Below are 15136 nucleotides of genomic sequence, written 5' to 3'. Positions count from 1 at the left end.
GAGAGCTATAAACAGCTCCATAAATTACACTAAACAGACCCATATTCATAAACTAACGCTGTGTTTGGTTAGGGATTTGAGAAGAGATTTGGAAAAGAAAAGAGAAAAAGTGCGTGAAACTATGTGAAATATAGGTATATTTTATTTATATTTCACCTACCTTTTTCCTTTTCCTTTCCAAATCTCCCAACCAAATACAGTGTAAAAGTCTATGATTTCTCAACACAATGTTCCACCAATCTCGCCAAGTTTAGATGGTCAGTGCTGCCTATTATCTTGACTTGTTCAGCCAATAAAAAGACTTCTTGACATGTAAGATATCTAGATGCTTCACTGCAACTTTGATTTTTTCGTTGCTTAGAAGAGAGTTCCTTCAAAGACCAATATCCATATTATCCTTGACAAAGTTTCCTTTTGAAATTATATCAGTCAGTGACTTTGAGCTCAATTCTATAAGAGAATTTCATGGGCATTCCCAGCACTTCTTGATCTAAATAATCCTCCTCGGTTTCATCAATTCCTCTTTTCTACCTTGAAAAGGAAAGCACATGGAAATTATAATAAAGAGACCAGAAAAACTCTCCAAGTCTGGATACCAGTTTGATTACAAATTGATTATTGACTTAATGTGCACTTTATATTGACCTTCATTTAGATGATCTCTGTTAGTATATATAGAGCATTTTCCACTTGAATTTTTATCAAAAACGTCACTTGAACAAAACAGAGCAGCTCTGTAGTAGCAACTACATAAACAGGCTTGCTTGCAACTACCTCATGTCTATGTATTAATAGCATTTGACATGTCAGCCTCAATAATGAGGTAGGTAACATTCTTTAGCTCTATGAGCTTGTGATGTTGTGAAGTTTTGCAGAACAAAGGAATAATTTCAGAACATTCAAGATTATAATGCTTGTCATTTATTTATCTGTTTAAAATAGCTTACTTGTATTGCTATTAGCCACTTTTGAGTAACTGCGGTCCAAACTTGCCATGTTATTGTACCACATCTACTGCAAACTAGTGGTGGCTTAAAGGGATAGGCGCTCTATTTAGGAGGGCCCTACTTACTATATATTCACTACACAATACATATATATATATATACATAAAAGAACTTATACTTCAAATAATTCTAAAAAAAAAAAGTAGCGAAAAGTCTCTTAGTAATAAATAAAAATAATTAAATCTTAAATTATCAAACAAGAATAACACTTCATGAGCTATCTTAGACTATCAGTCAAATCACAAAGAGAGAAAACAACCTCTCTTGCTGGAGGACATTTACATTACACCTCTTCCATTCTTTGGTCAAGTCAAAAAAAATAAAAATAAATAAAAGGCCTTTTTATCAAAATTATTTTGATTGTAAAGGTTAGGGAAATTGTTAAGAATTTTAAATAAAAATTATAAAACAAATATTACAAAGGGCCCCAATTATATTTTTCGCCTTCATTCAAATAGGCTTGATCCATGTAGTGCACAGGTTAGCCATTGAAGGCACAACAGGTTGGGCATTGATCTAATGCGTAGAATCGATGTTAAAAAAATGATACAAGAAAAGTATTGCAAATCAAATTTCAGTTTGTCCATTTCCTATTACAGATCAGTAGGTTTTGGGAAAGCAGAGGGGGAAAAACATGGCAGTAGAATTTTTTGTTCATCAGGTCACACTCTTTTTGTTTTCCCGGTCAAGCTTAAAGTGAGAAAAAAAAAATTGCACATTCTGCAGACTAACTGATGTACAAAATGTTTTCTTTCCCAGCAATTCAAGAGCATTACCCTTCAACCAAATTAATTAGTCATAAAATGGCTCTAAATTTGTCCAAAATATAAGCTGGCTTTGTTCCTTCTTCAAACTTAATTTACTATTCATCGACACATCTTTTGGAGAATAAAGTTTGAACCGTAACCCACTAATTTGATGTTCTCTTGTTTTACTTGAATCATGAGAAACTCTCATACTCTCACAAAATATCTATCTTCTTCACCTTCACCACAGAACTTGAAAATGTTTGAATTAAAACTATGGGAAATCTAATCTTGCTCACTATATTCATGTGGTTTTGTATGTACTATGGAAATGATGATGGAAGAACTTGAAGAAATAAAAAGGGCAAATATTATTGAGAGAGTTGAAATTTTATCAACTCTACCTAAAACACCATTAATCCTGGTATCATGGATTTGGATTTGCACAAATAAAAATCTTTGATTATAGTTCACTACATAAGAAATGGAATACAAAAACTTTAAATGATCAGTTTTAATTTGCTCGTTGGAGTTTGCTTTATCTACCTTGGTCTTGATAAAGCTGATGCAAATAACGAAGCAACAGCACCAATGGCATCCCCTTGGTGACCAGCAACTGTAATTGGTCTTGGTGCCACAGGAGTTGTGAAGTTATAATCCAAATTGATTTGAATATCTACAGAACCCTCCAAGACCTTAACCACCACCGACACAGAAGGCTTCCTGGAAAAATCAATTTGTAGACACCACACAGCAACCATCATCATCTCCACAACTTCTGCTCTATGTGTTTGCATGACATCATTGTATTTATCAATGATATCCAGAAGTTGTTCCTCTTCTGCTTTCCTCTTAAACAAATCTAGCAGATGCATATCTTCCTTAAGCTGAGATCTATCCAGATTTTTGCGCTCACGCAATATTTCCAAGACAACGACACCAAAGCTATAAACATACTTTCTCGGTGATAATTGAGCTCAACCATTCAGGAGCCAAAAAGCCTGATGTTCCCCTCATCATTGTTATAACTTGGCTTTGGTCCTTATCAATTAGTTTTGACAATCCAAAATCAGAAATTTTCTCATTGAAGTCTTCATCTAAGAGGATGTTTTGGGGTTTGATATCCAAGTGAAATATCTTTTGCCTACATTCCTCATGAAGATAGGTTAGTCCCTTGGCTATATCCAGAATAATGTTCCTTTTGGATTGCCATCCAAGAGTGAGCTCTTGGTGCCTTTGAAAGATCCATATATCCAAGGATTCATTGGACATATACTCGTAAACTTAAAGCCTATATGATTTTTCAGCACAAAATCCAATTAATCTCACCAAATTGACGTGGTGAATGCTGCCTATTGTTTCAACTTCAGCTAAAAATGACTTGTTAACCTGACCAAAACCATTGAGACACTTCACTGCTACTTTGGTGCCATGGCTTAACATCCCTTGAAACACTGACCCAAATCCTCATTTCCCAAGCTTATCGTTGAAATTACTTGTCATGGCTCTCAATTCTGTGTAAGAAAATCTGGTATGCATCCCTGGTACTTGATTGACAATGAACTCATCAAAATCCTAGGAATCTTGTTTCTTTTTGAAAAAGAAAATGCAAGAGCCAACAACAAAAAATACAATAAAAAAAGCTCCGAGACTAGAACCCAGTATGATCTTGACTTGCCTTGACTTCATTTGAGGAGAATTTGTTGCTAAAGAAATAGGATTCTGTGTAGTCGGAGATTTCTACACTTTAAGAAATGCAACAACGTTCTCATACTGTGATATCCCTGTCCCGTAATATGTTAATTGGTCCTTAACATGAATGTGATTATGTGTTTAACATAATTTTGTGTGCCATTATGTGAAAATATGTGATTTTGAATTTCTATCTGTTCACCGTAGGAATATCTGTTTGATTATCTGCTTTGGAAATTAAATTGAAGGCCTTAACGGCCACCGAAACCAAAATTGATTGCGCCATTGTGAATGGCATAATTTTTAGAGCCTACGGTGAAGTTTAATTGAAAATTGATTCAGATCAAGTTAAATTGATTTAATTAGTGAATTAGTGCTTTATTAATTGATATTATAATAATATCACAAGAGGGACTTTTATATGAGCACTACACACACACTCAATTTCTTTTCTTGCTCATTTGAGCCGAATTGCTCTAAGGAGAAGGAGAGGGTCGGCTAGAGAGAGAGAGGGAGAAGGAAATTGGGGTTTTGGTCTCAAAGCTTGGTGATCTCAAAGATTATTCAAGAATTTGCTAGTGATTGGAATAAATTGAGCCTCTAGGTAAGCAATTGACTCTTGAATTCATGAGTGTAATGTGTAATCTTGTGTGTTTAAAGTTGATTAATGGTCAAGAACATGAATTGAAATGAAATTGAGTTGACCATGTTGAATTGAGGGTCCATATTAGCATGCATGTATGTGGTTACTTTGAATTTGCATATTTGAACACCAAATGCATGATCTATGTGAGTTTTTAGTTGAAGATCATGTTCTTGACCACCTCTTCATCATATAAGTTGAGAATGAGAAAAATATACCACATGCATGTGCAAATTATAAGGGTGTAAGTGTTGAATGCATGAAATTGTTATATTGGTAGTGAGTTTGGTGGAAAATGAGCCATGCATGTGTTTGATTCATGAAATTGAGCTCCATGATGATGTGTTTTAGTGTTTATACCATGTTAGTACAAGAATATATGAGGTTGGAGCCATAAAATGCAAGAAATGTTAGTTTGAATGTTGAGAGGGAGCTCAAGAACACATTTTGGGTTTTCCAGAATTTTGAGGTCCGCTTGAGCGAAAGAACCTACGCTCGAGCGTAAATTACGTGCTCCCAGTACTTTTTGCAGACTTGGTGTCCGCTCGAGCGGGATATTTCACGCTCGAGCGTGGAGCTTTATAGATAAGCCTTTCGCTCGAGCGCCCTATTTCACGCTCGAGCTTATTTTTCATGCAACCAGTACTTTTGCAGGCCTTAAAGGTCCGCTCGAGCGGGGTATTCCACGCTCGAGCGAAGACCCTGTTTTCTGAAATTTTGTTTTCGCATTCTGTGTTTCGTTTTTTGTTCTCTTTCACTTGCAAGCACTCTCAGGCATGTGTTAAACATTGTAAATGAGTTAAAGAGATAAGAATAAAGCCTAAAGAGGAAAATGTGAATTTAGAAGAATTGAATTGTTAGTGACCCTTTTGTGTTCATGGAATGTGTAGGGTCAAGCTCCCGGGAAAATCCACAAGCCGATCAATGTAAGTAATATCTGAAATATGTTATTGTCTAATTACTTACTTCTACGTAAGTTTTGTAAAGTTCATTAATGTTGAATGGTGGACAAAGTTTGATATGACAAATCTGAAAGGCTTAAATGCCAGTTTGGAATGAAAGTCTGAAAGGCTTAAATGCCAGTTTGAAATGAAAGTTTGAAAGGCTTAAATGCCAATTTGAAATGACAAGTCTGAAAGGCTTAAATGCTAGTTTGATATGACAAGTTTGAAAGGCTTAAATGCCAGTTTGATATGACAAGTTTAAAAGGCTTAAATGCCAGTTTGATATGACAAGTTTAAAAGGTTTAAATGCCAGTTTGATATGACAAGTTTGGAAGGGCCGAAAGGCCAGTCTGATACGAAAGTTTGATAAGGCCAAAAGGCCAGTCTGATATGAACGTTCGAAAAGGCCAAAGGCCAGTTTGACATGAATGAATTGGGCCCAAGGCCGTCTGATGTATAATGTTCCAATGTAGTTTCTTTATTTGATATCATTCACTAGGCTTTCGCTCACGCTCATTTATGTGTTTGTAGGTGAGCCAAGAGAGGTCCAGACTCAGCCCCAGTGAAGTCTGTAGGGAATAACCGAGTTTTGGAAAGTCATCCTATGTGTCTCACGCATGAGACTCACCTTCGCCTTTTGCCATTTTGTTCTAAGTTGTTATGTTGGCAATTTATTTGAATATGTTTGTATATAGTTTTCATGGGTTGACTTAGTTTTGGATGATCCCGTCTGTACAAAACTTTATGGTACTGTGTATCTATTGTGAGTTATTAATGTATATGTGTATGGTTTGTTTTAATGTGCCATGTAAGCACAGCTCTAAGGACAAAGTTTTAAATTGCTTCCGTTTGGCCCCCATTAACTCTGTTAAAATACGTTATTTTGGTTTGAGGCCGTAGGTAATCTTATGATTACTGACCGGTTATGTCCTTAATGCACGTGGGCGGGTTCGGGTCATGACAGAGTGGTATCAGAGCATGAGTTAATAACTCACACACTTGTCCAAGTGAGCAATAAACGTCTAGAAAAGATCTAGGATGCATGCATATGATGAGTCTGAATCTAAAAGCATCAAGTATATGCTTAAATGTTTTAATATAAACAACTATGTGTTATTGTAGACACCCCATTTTTGACCGCCCTTAAGACTTGGGCGTTACTGATGGTTTACATGGTGGTAAAAGGTGTGCAGGGTAAAGGTTCAAATTCGTCAGCAATGAGAGAGTCAAATCCCAACTTCATACCCCTTTTGGACCAAAACAATCTTGATCAAAATATTTTAGATCTGAAAATCCTCTCTTTCAAAATGTTTTGAAAATAAAATTCCTACGATGTTCCGACGCTCACATTTCGATAAATGTTGCGCTTTTCGATAAATTGAGCAAGGACAAGTTGGAGTTGAATGAAAGAGAGATGAAATCTTTGAAAAAATCTTTCAAAACACTTTGTTTAGAGGTTTGGAGTTGAAGAAAAGAGGAAAGGAGAGGAGAAACTAGTTTGGGAGAAGTTCGGCATGAATCCGGGTAAGAGAGAGTTGAGCAGCCCTTGCTGAATCAGGCTTATTCATTTGCATACTTGGATTTTAGCTATGAGGCCACCACCGTTGGAAAGCTTATTTCCGGGGCTTCATTTTGCACTCAAGAATCTCCTAGAGCCAAGTCCGGGTGGGGGAGATATGATTGGTTGAAGTTGGGTATCATCCCGGTTGGATCGAATCTGCGCGGCTTCACCAAAATGGGCATAACTTTTTCCACAGGAGGAATTTTAATGCAAGGTTTACGCCATTGGAAAGCTAACTTCCGGGGCTTCAATCTGGACACCCACTGGCCACTTTTTGGCCTTGGCAGCCACCACCGGCCATCAATTTATCCGACCAGCCAAATAGATGGCCAACCGACCATTTAAAATAGCCGACCGACCAATTTTGTTGGCAGACGACCTTCCGAAGTATTCTACAGATTGAGTGGATGCCAGCTGTGCTAGCTGGAGGGCACAGACTGGATCCTCCATTTGAAGCATCTAAGAGAAGCTTTAGTCTCTTGGCTCTATAAAGAAAGCCTTTCACCTCCATTTTCAAGGGTTGACAAAAACCAGCTGAGGCATTGATACATATACCCTCTATATCTCTCATTCAACCCTCCAAACCCTAAGGTTCTTGCCCCCTTTACACTACCACTCATAGCACCACACCTCCACGCTCTATTCCAGCCCTTTGAAGCTGATTTCCAGAGGCTAGGAGCACCATTTCTTGGACCAAAAGTTGTTGAAGACTTAGGCTACAAGGGTAAGTCTCTTTTCCCTCTCTTTTAGCTCCATTTTGCATGCTTTCTTAGTCTTTGTTGCTTGCATTTTTGGGCTCCGACCCAAACTGGAAATAGTCATATTTCGAGCTCTTCTCCATGTTTGATCAGGGGTCTTTCTCTGTTTGAGGTCTCCTCCTCCCCCTTTGTGTTTAAACTCTCTTTTAGGCCTATTTTTGCATGATGTTTTAGGATTATTTATGAGCTGTTTTGGACTTGGTCATAAACTGAGAAATGTCTTGTTTTGAGCCCCTCTTCAATTTTGTTGAAGCGCTCTCCACTGTTTGAGGCCAGCTGCTATCCCTTGTCTCTATTCTCTCTTTTAGGTCCATTTTTGCATGATAGATTAGCCCTATTTATGTTCATTTTTGAGACTTGCTCTAAACTGGAAAAAGTCTTGTTTTGACATCACCTTCATGTTTTATTAAGGACATTATTTTATTTGAGGTCACATGCTTCCTTGTATGCTTGATTGTCCCTTGTTTTGAGCCTTACACCTAAGCCCCAATTGCATGCTTTGTTTGGCCTTCTAGCCACTGAAATCCAGTGGATTTTCAGTGGCTGGAACACTATTTTGAGAGCCAAGATTAGAGGGGGGTGACCCCCTCTCTCATTCTCTTGTTTGGTGGCCTTTTTGGCCTTCCAAAGAGACCCTATCTTGCATGCTTTGAAGTCACTTTCCAGGGTCAATTTGGTGAGTTCTAAGACTACCATGTTTGATTTCTAGAGTTAATTTTTCCACGCCAAGTGTCCTTGATGTATGTGCTTAATAACCCCTTGTATGCCTTTCCAAAGGAGACCCTCGTTTGTGCATGTGTTGGCTGCATTTCCATGCTTATTTGGGCATATTTTGGCATGTTTTATTCACTGATTTTTGCTGGTTTGATGAGTTCTCACCTGCTTCATGCACATGCCATGTAACTCATGTTTGCTAGTCAAAGTTGCATGCTATTTTAGTCTATCTTGCTAGCATCTTTTGGCCATGCTTTGAACTGGAAATGTTCATGTTTTGGGACTGCCTTGGCTCTGTCTTTAGACCTCATGATCAAATAATGCATGAGTTGTATAGCTATAAGTCATTCCATGTGCCTAGTTTCGAGTTTCGGGGTTCATCTCATGCATCGGGTGCCATTTTTCCATGTTTTGGGGCTGTTTAGCATCATACTTCAGTGCTGGAACATATGCCATTGTATGCCATAATTCATCCTTTCAATGCCTTTGTGGAGTTGTGTTTTGTGCCTTAGACTCGGGGCCATTGCATTGTGCATGTTTGCATGCATCTTGGTTGCCTCATTTTCATCACATGGCCGCTGATTTTGGCATGCTTGCGAGCTATCCATGTTATTTTAAGTCCATTATCGCATGTTGTTGTACGCCATGTTTGCTTACATGTTTAGGTTGCGTGCCTAGTATACATTGCTCATTTGCATGTTCATGTTGCATAGTTAGCCTCCATGCCTAGGTTGCATTTCATTGAGCATGCATCCCTTGCCTCTTGATCAACCATGATAGGGGTTGGGGCCCTTTGATGTGTTTTTTGCTTGCATTTCATTTGATATCGAAGTTGCACACTTGGCTTTTGGGCCATCATGCATTGAAATGCGTGATTGATGGCCTGAGGGTCGAGGGCCATGCTCCCTTGAGTCCCTTACATGATAGGGAGTGTGGTTGGTGCATACATTTGCTTGAAATACATTGCCATGCCTTGTCTGCCCTCTGCTGCTGTCAAACAGGTTTCAGTAGGAAGAATTGGCCGGTCGGCAGTGTTGGGTGCCGACCGGCAAAACAGGTTTGGCCGAGAGCATAATGTTTAGCCGCTGACCATTCTAAATGGCCGGTGATGATCTCACTCAGCTGGTAGTGTCCCACAACACTCAGAGAAGCAACCTTGGGAGTTGTGCAATTTTTGGAGAAGCAAAATAGTCAAAGCAGAGGCAAACTTGTGCATGGCAGTGACTTTCCGAGCGGAGCCGAGCGCACATTGCATTGGGCCCTCTTCCCGAGGCCGTTTACTGCTTTCATTAGATTAGTTAATTCGTTAATTAATTAATTGGTCTGTAATAATTAATTAGCTTGTAGGTTAATTAATTTGTATTATTCTTTTGGTCCCTCCGAGCGAGGGTGAATTTGTAACAAGTGTGGGTGCGTGTGTGTATGTCTTCCAACCCCCACTTCTTTCTCCCTTTTACTTACCTGCTTTCGATGGTTAGTATTAGGACATGTTTACTTTAGCATACCTCATGCTATGCATGCGTGCATCATTCATCAAGTATTGCATGCACCAGGCTCGGCGCATCATACTAACTGCATAAGTATTTCAAATCTAACTTGAATACATGCTACTTGTGCATTTTCACATGTCATTTACAGACTAGCCGAGCCTACTCTAGTGACATTCCGTATGCGTTGCATTAGGCATTTAAACATGGACTTGGATCATGCATGATTGCTAACATGTTCTTGTTTTGGCTTGGAGTACTTGGTAAGCATTTATGCTTTAACATACCGCATGCGTGTGAGTATTGCCATAACAACATGATTACCATGAGGCTAGCTGCTTATGTGATATAACTGCTTGAACGCCTGTGGATGGAGGTTGAATTAACTAAATTGGGATAATGCATTAAAACTGTGAGTTTTAAGCCCACTAGATAGTGGCAAAACCATCTTTTCTAAAGCCCACTTGAGGGTGGCAAAACCTACATTTCAGCCTACTTGCGAGTAGCAAACCATTTTCAAAGCAAACATACAATGTTTTGTTCCAATTTAGGCGATTTGTTCTATACTTGTTTGCTGTGCGCATAACATAGTAATTCTAGGCTAATAATCGGAATAAGAACACATAACGTTTTTAAAAACGGATATCACGGTTAGTAGAGGCCGATCTTAGGATTGGGCGAGAGGGGGTGCTCATAGCTGATTTTCCCCGATCGTACCCAAGCTCTCGAGCCGAGGCAACTTTGGTGATGACGGACACGTGGCCTTTGGCACTGAGTCAGGGTTTCCTAAATTTCCCAAAACAAAATATTTAGGTGGCGACTCTGTATCTGGCAAAGCAGTCCATGTTTGGCACTTCTTTTTCAAAATCTGTTTTCTCAAAACGATTTGCCGGATTTGGACTCTTTGGTTCAGATTTAGAACCGTGACAAATTGAGAGTCCCGAACTGTAGTGAACCCCAATATGAACAGAACGGGACTCGTCCTCCCGGGGCGTTCGGGGACGTCTACAGTTATAAGTTATGATTTGCTTGCATTGCAATTTATTTGAATATGCGTGCCCTTTAATATATGCGTACTTGCAAATCTTCTGTGTAAAATATAATGCAAGTTCAATCAAATGGTGAGAACAAGAGGTGATGCGATAGAGGAATCTTCTACTGCCAGGCTGGACAGAATGGAAAGACCGATACAGGAAATGGTAGAAACTTTGAGACAGCAACAGGAGTGGCAACAACAGTGGCAGCAACCACATCCGCCACCGCCACCTCCACCTCCACCTCCGGCACCACCCATGCCAGATAATCAGAATGATGACCGAATCATAGCTCTCACCAAAGAGTTCAAGGAAATGAAACCACCACAGTTCCATGGTGGATTAGATTCTTTGAAAGCTGAAGCTTGGGTCCTTGGCATTGAAAAAATGTTTGAAGTGTTCCCGTGTTCGGATACACAGAAAGTGCTTCTAGCCACCTTTATGCTAGAAGACGAAGCAAGAAGATGGTGGATGTTAATGCGTGAGAATTACAAAGATGCTGATTGGGCAAAATTTTTGGAAATCTTCTATGATAAATACTTTCCGCAATGTGTTCGGGATAGGAAAGTAGCAGAGTTCATGGAACTTAAGCAAGATAGTATGACTGTAGCCGAGTATGAGGCCAAATTCACTGACTTGGCCAGGTTTGCACCGCACGTGATTGATACAGACTATAAGAAGGCGAGGCATTTTGAAGGTGGGCTTCGAAGTGACATCCTTGAAAGAGTGAATGTCTTAAAGTTAGAAACCTACATTGGAGTGCTAGACAGGGCCATCATATCAGAGGCCAACGTAGCTAAACAAGCCAAGCCAACAACAGAATGGAAAGGTAACAAAAAACAAGGCTTCTTTTCAAAGAAGAAGTTTCTAAAAAACCAAAACACGGGCTCCTCAAATACCTTGAATTCTTCCCAAGACACATCTTCTATGTGCAACATTTGCAGCAAAAGGCACCGTGGAGTTTGTTACCGTGTGTCGGGGGCCTGCTTCAAGTATGGTAAACAAGGGCACATGGCCCGAAATTGTAATCAAAATGGAGAAAAGAAGGTTGCTAGTTCCACTACATCGATCCCAAAGCCAGGAAACACTTTGAGATCCGCTACCATCGGGGATACTGTGAGATAGGGGAGAGTTTTTGCGCTTGTTCCGGGCGATACACGGAATGCCAATGCAGTTGTCTCAGGTACTATTTCTATATGTAATCAGGATGCTTTTGTGTTAAGTGACTCCGGATCCACACACTCTTTTGTGACATGTGCATTTGCATCTAGACTGAATAGACCCTTAGAATTATTGCCATATCTGCTATGTGTGTCTGCTCTATCTGGGGAATCTGTATTGTGTAAATCTATATACCGGTTTTGTGAAATACGTGTTGAGGATGCTATCCTATATGTAGATTTGTTGCCCTTGAACTTTAGGCATTTTGATGTAATTTTAGGCATGGATTGGTTGACCAAGTATTGTGCCACAATTGACTATGTGACAAAACGGGTTGTGTTTAAACCATCAGAACAGAAAGAGATTGTGTTAGTGGGTAATGGGGTAGTGCCTCCACCTTATTTGATATCTGCAATGAAAGCATGTAAACTGATCAGGAAAGGGTACCAGGGTTATTTGTGCTATGTGTTGTCTGAACAATCTATGAATGCTGAATTGAATGATATTCCTATTGTTAGAGAATTTCCAGATGTGTTTCCAAATGAATTACAGGGGAATTAGTAGATAGGGAGATAGAGTTTACTATTGAAACTGTGCCAGGCACCCCGCCCATTTCTAAAACTCCCTACAGGATGGCTACCGCCAAAATGAAAGAATTGAAAGAACAGTTGCAAGACCTGCTTGACAAGGGGTTTATCCAACCTAGTACTTCACCTTGCGGTGCACCAGTGTTGTTCGTGAAAAAGAAGGATGGAACTTTGCGTTTGTGCATCGATTACCGGGAATTGAATAAGGTAACAATAAAGAACAAATACCACCTACCCCGTATTGATGATTTATTTGACCAGTTACAGGGATCACAGGTGTTTTCTAAGATTGATTTGAGATCCGGGTATCATCAGCTGAAAGTTAAGGCAGAGGATGTTGAGAAAACAACGTTTAGAACAAGGTATGGTCATTTTGAGTTTCTTGTTATGCCATTTGGAGTGACTAATGCTCCGGTAGCATTTATGGATCTAATGAACCGAATTTTTAAAACCTACCTTGATGAGTTTGTTGTAGTTTTCATCAATGATATTTTGATATATTCTAAAGATAGACTTGAACACGAACAACATTTGAGAACTGTCCTGCAAATACTTAGGGAAAGGAAATTGTTTGCTAAATTAAAGAAATGTGAGTTTTGGTTGGATGAAGTTGTTTTCTTAGGGCATGTGATCAACAAGGAAGGGATTTCAATGGACCCATAGAAAATAGAGGCAATTGTGAATTGGCCTGCACTGACCAATGTGACAGAAGTTTGCAGTTTCATGGGCTTAGCTGGTTATTACAGAAGGTTCATGAAAGACTTTTCAAAAGTAGTTGTGCTTCTTACCCAATTGACACGAAAAGGGCAACCGTTTGAATGGAACGAAGAAAGAGAAGCTGCCTTTCATGAATTGAAGACATGATTGACCACTGCACCAATTTTGACACTACCTTCAGGAACGGAGAATTTTGTAATTTTCAGTGATGCGTCTTATAAAGGTTTGGGTTGTGTGTTAATGCAGAACAGAAAGGTTATTTCTTACGCCTCCCAACAGTTGAGGCCACATGAGAAGAATTATCCAACGCATGACCTAGAACTGGCCGCAGTTGTTTTTGCTTTGAAAATCTGGCGGCATTATCTGTATGGAGCAAAGTGTGAAGTCTTCACGGATCACAAAAGTTTAAAATACTTTTTCACACAGAAAGAGTTGAATATGCGGCAGAGGAGATGGCTGGAATTGATAAAGGATTACGATCTAGAGATTCAGTATCACCCCCGGAAAGCTAATACAGTTGCTGATGCCTTGAGTAAAAAATCAACGGGGAGTATGGCTTGTTTGCTTACTGAACAGAAAGAGATCTTGTAAGATTTTGAGAGGTCTGAAATCGAAGTGGTAATGTGCGAACAGGGCGGATTGATAGCCGCTATTATAGCCGAGCCGACAATTATTGATGAAATCAAGCAAAAACAGAAGGAGGATGAATTCCTCAAGAAAGTGATTGATGAATTTGAGACAAATCCGAAGGCAGAGTTTAGCATTGAGAATGAAGTGTTGAAATTCTGAAACCGAATGTATGTCCCTAATATCCTAGAACTAAAGAAGAGGGTTTTAGATGAAGCCCACAGATCCGTATTTGCTATGCATCCGGGCAATAATAAGATGTATCGGGATTTGAAACAAACCTATTGGTAGCCCAAGATGAAGAAAGAGTTTGCAGAATATGTGTCCAAGTGTCTCCAGTGTCAGCAAGTCAAAGCTGAACATTAGAAACCAGGTGGTCTACTTCAACCTCTCCCTATTCCTAAATGGAAGTTGGGGCATGTGACTATGGATTTTGTTATTGGCCTACCTCAAACTTCTCGAGGTATGGATTCTATTTGGGTTGTAGTTGATAGACTGACTAAATCTGCACATTTTCTGCCTGTCAAAACTACATTTACTGCTTATAGACTGGCTACTATTTATGTTGATGAGATTGTTCGTTTACATGGAGTTTCGGTATCTATTGTGTCGGATAGAGATCCGAAATTTGTATCTAGATTGTGGAAAAGTTTGCAGGAAGCTATGGGGATAGAACTAAGGTTCAGTACTGCATTCCATCCATAGACATATGGGCAATCAGAACGAACAATACAGACTTTGGAAGATATGCTTCAAATGTGTGCTTTAGATTTTCAGGGGAGTTGGGAAGACTATTTGCCACTTGTAGAATTTGCATACAATAACCGCTTCCACTCTAGCATCGGTATGGCACCATACGAGGCTTTGTATGGTAGAAAGTGTAGATCACTTATTTGCTGGACAGAAGTCGGGGATAGAGCTTTACTTGGGCCTGAAATTGTGCAAGACACTTCTGAAAAGATCAAAACCATTCGACAAAGGCTCAAAACAGCTCAGGACCGACAAAAGAATTATGTAGATGTTCGAAGAAGGCCTCTTGAGTATGAGGTCGGTGACCATGTGTTTATTCCTGTGTCCCCAATGAAAGGCCAAGTCAGGTTTGGGAAGAAGGGCAAGTTGTCGCCCCGTTACATCGGGCCGTTTCAGATTTTGGAAAGACTTGGTCCAGTTGCCTACAGAGTTGCTTTGCCACCGGGATTTGAACAAATCCATAATGTGTTCCACGTGTCGATGTTGAGGGGTTACCTCCGGGACCCATTTCATGTGATTGACTATCACCGAGTAGCTATAAATGAAAATATGGAATACGCTGAATGGCCAGAACGAATTGTTGATCGGCAAGTGAAGCAGTTGAGAAGCAAGTCCATCCCAATGGTGAAAGTGGAATGGAAAGAACACTATGGGACGGATGCTACATGGGAAAAAGAGGAGGAAATGCGACTACGCTATCCACATTGT

General features: G+C 39.6%; 1 pseudogene; it reads right to left on the bottom strand.

The window, feature by feature from the left end:
* Window positions 1-2295: 2295 nt before the first annotated feature.
* Window positions 2296-3025, bottom strand: LOC114321844 (putative receptor-like protein kinase At5g20050 pseudogene; annotated as a pseudogene).
* Window positions 3026-15136: the final 12111 nt, after the last annotated feature.

This window comes from Camellia sinensis, chromosome 8, assembly GCF_055761805.1.
Source record: "Camellia sinensis isolate YWXY chromosome 8, ASM5576180v1, whole genome shotgun sequence".
In the NCBI taxonomy this organism is placed as follows: Eukaryota; Viridiplantae; Streptophyta; class Magnoliopsida; order Ericales; family Theaceae; genus Camellia; species Camellia sinensis.
Note: the sequence above shows the minus strand (reverse complement) of the source record. Positions and strands in the feature narration are given on the sequence as shown.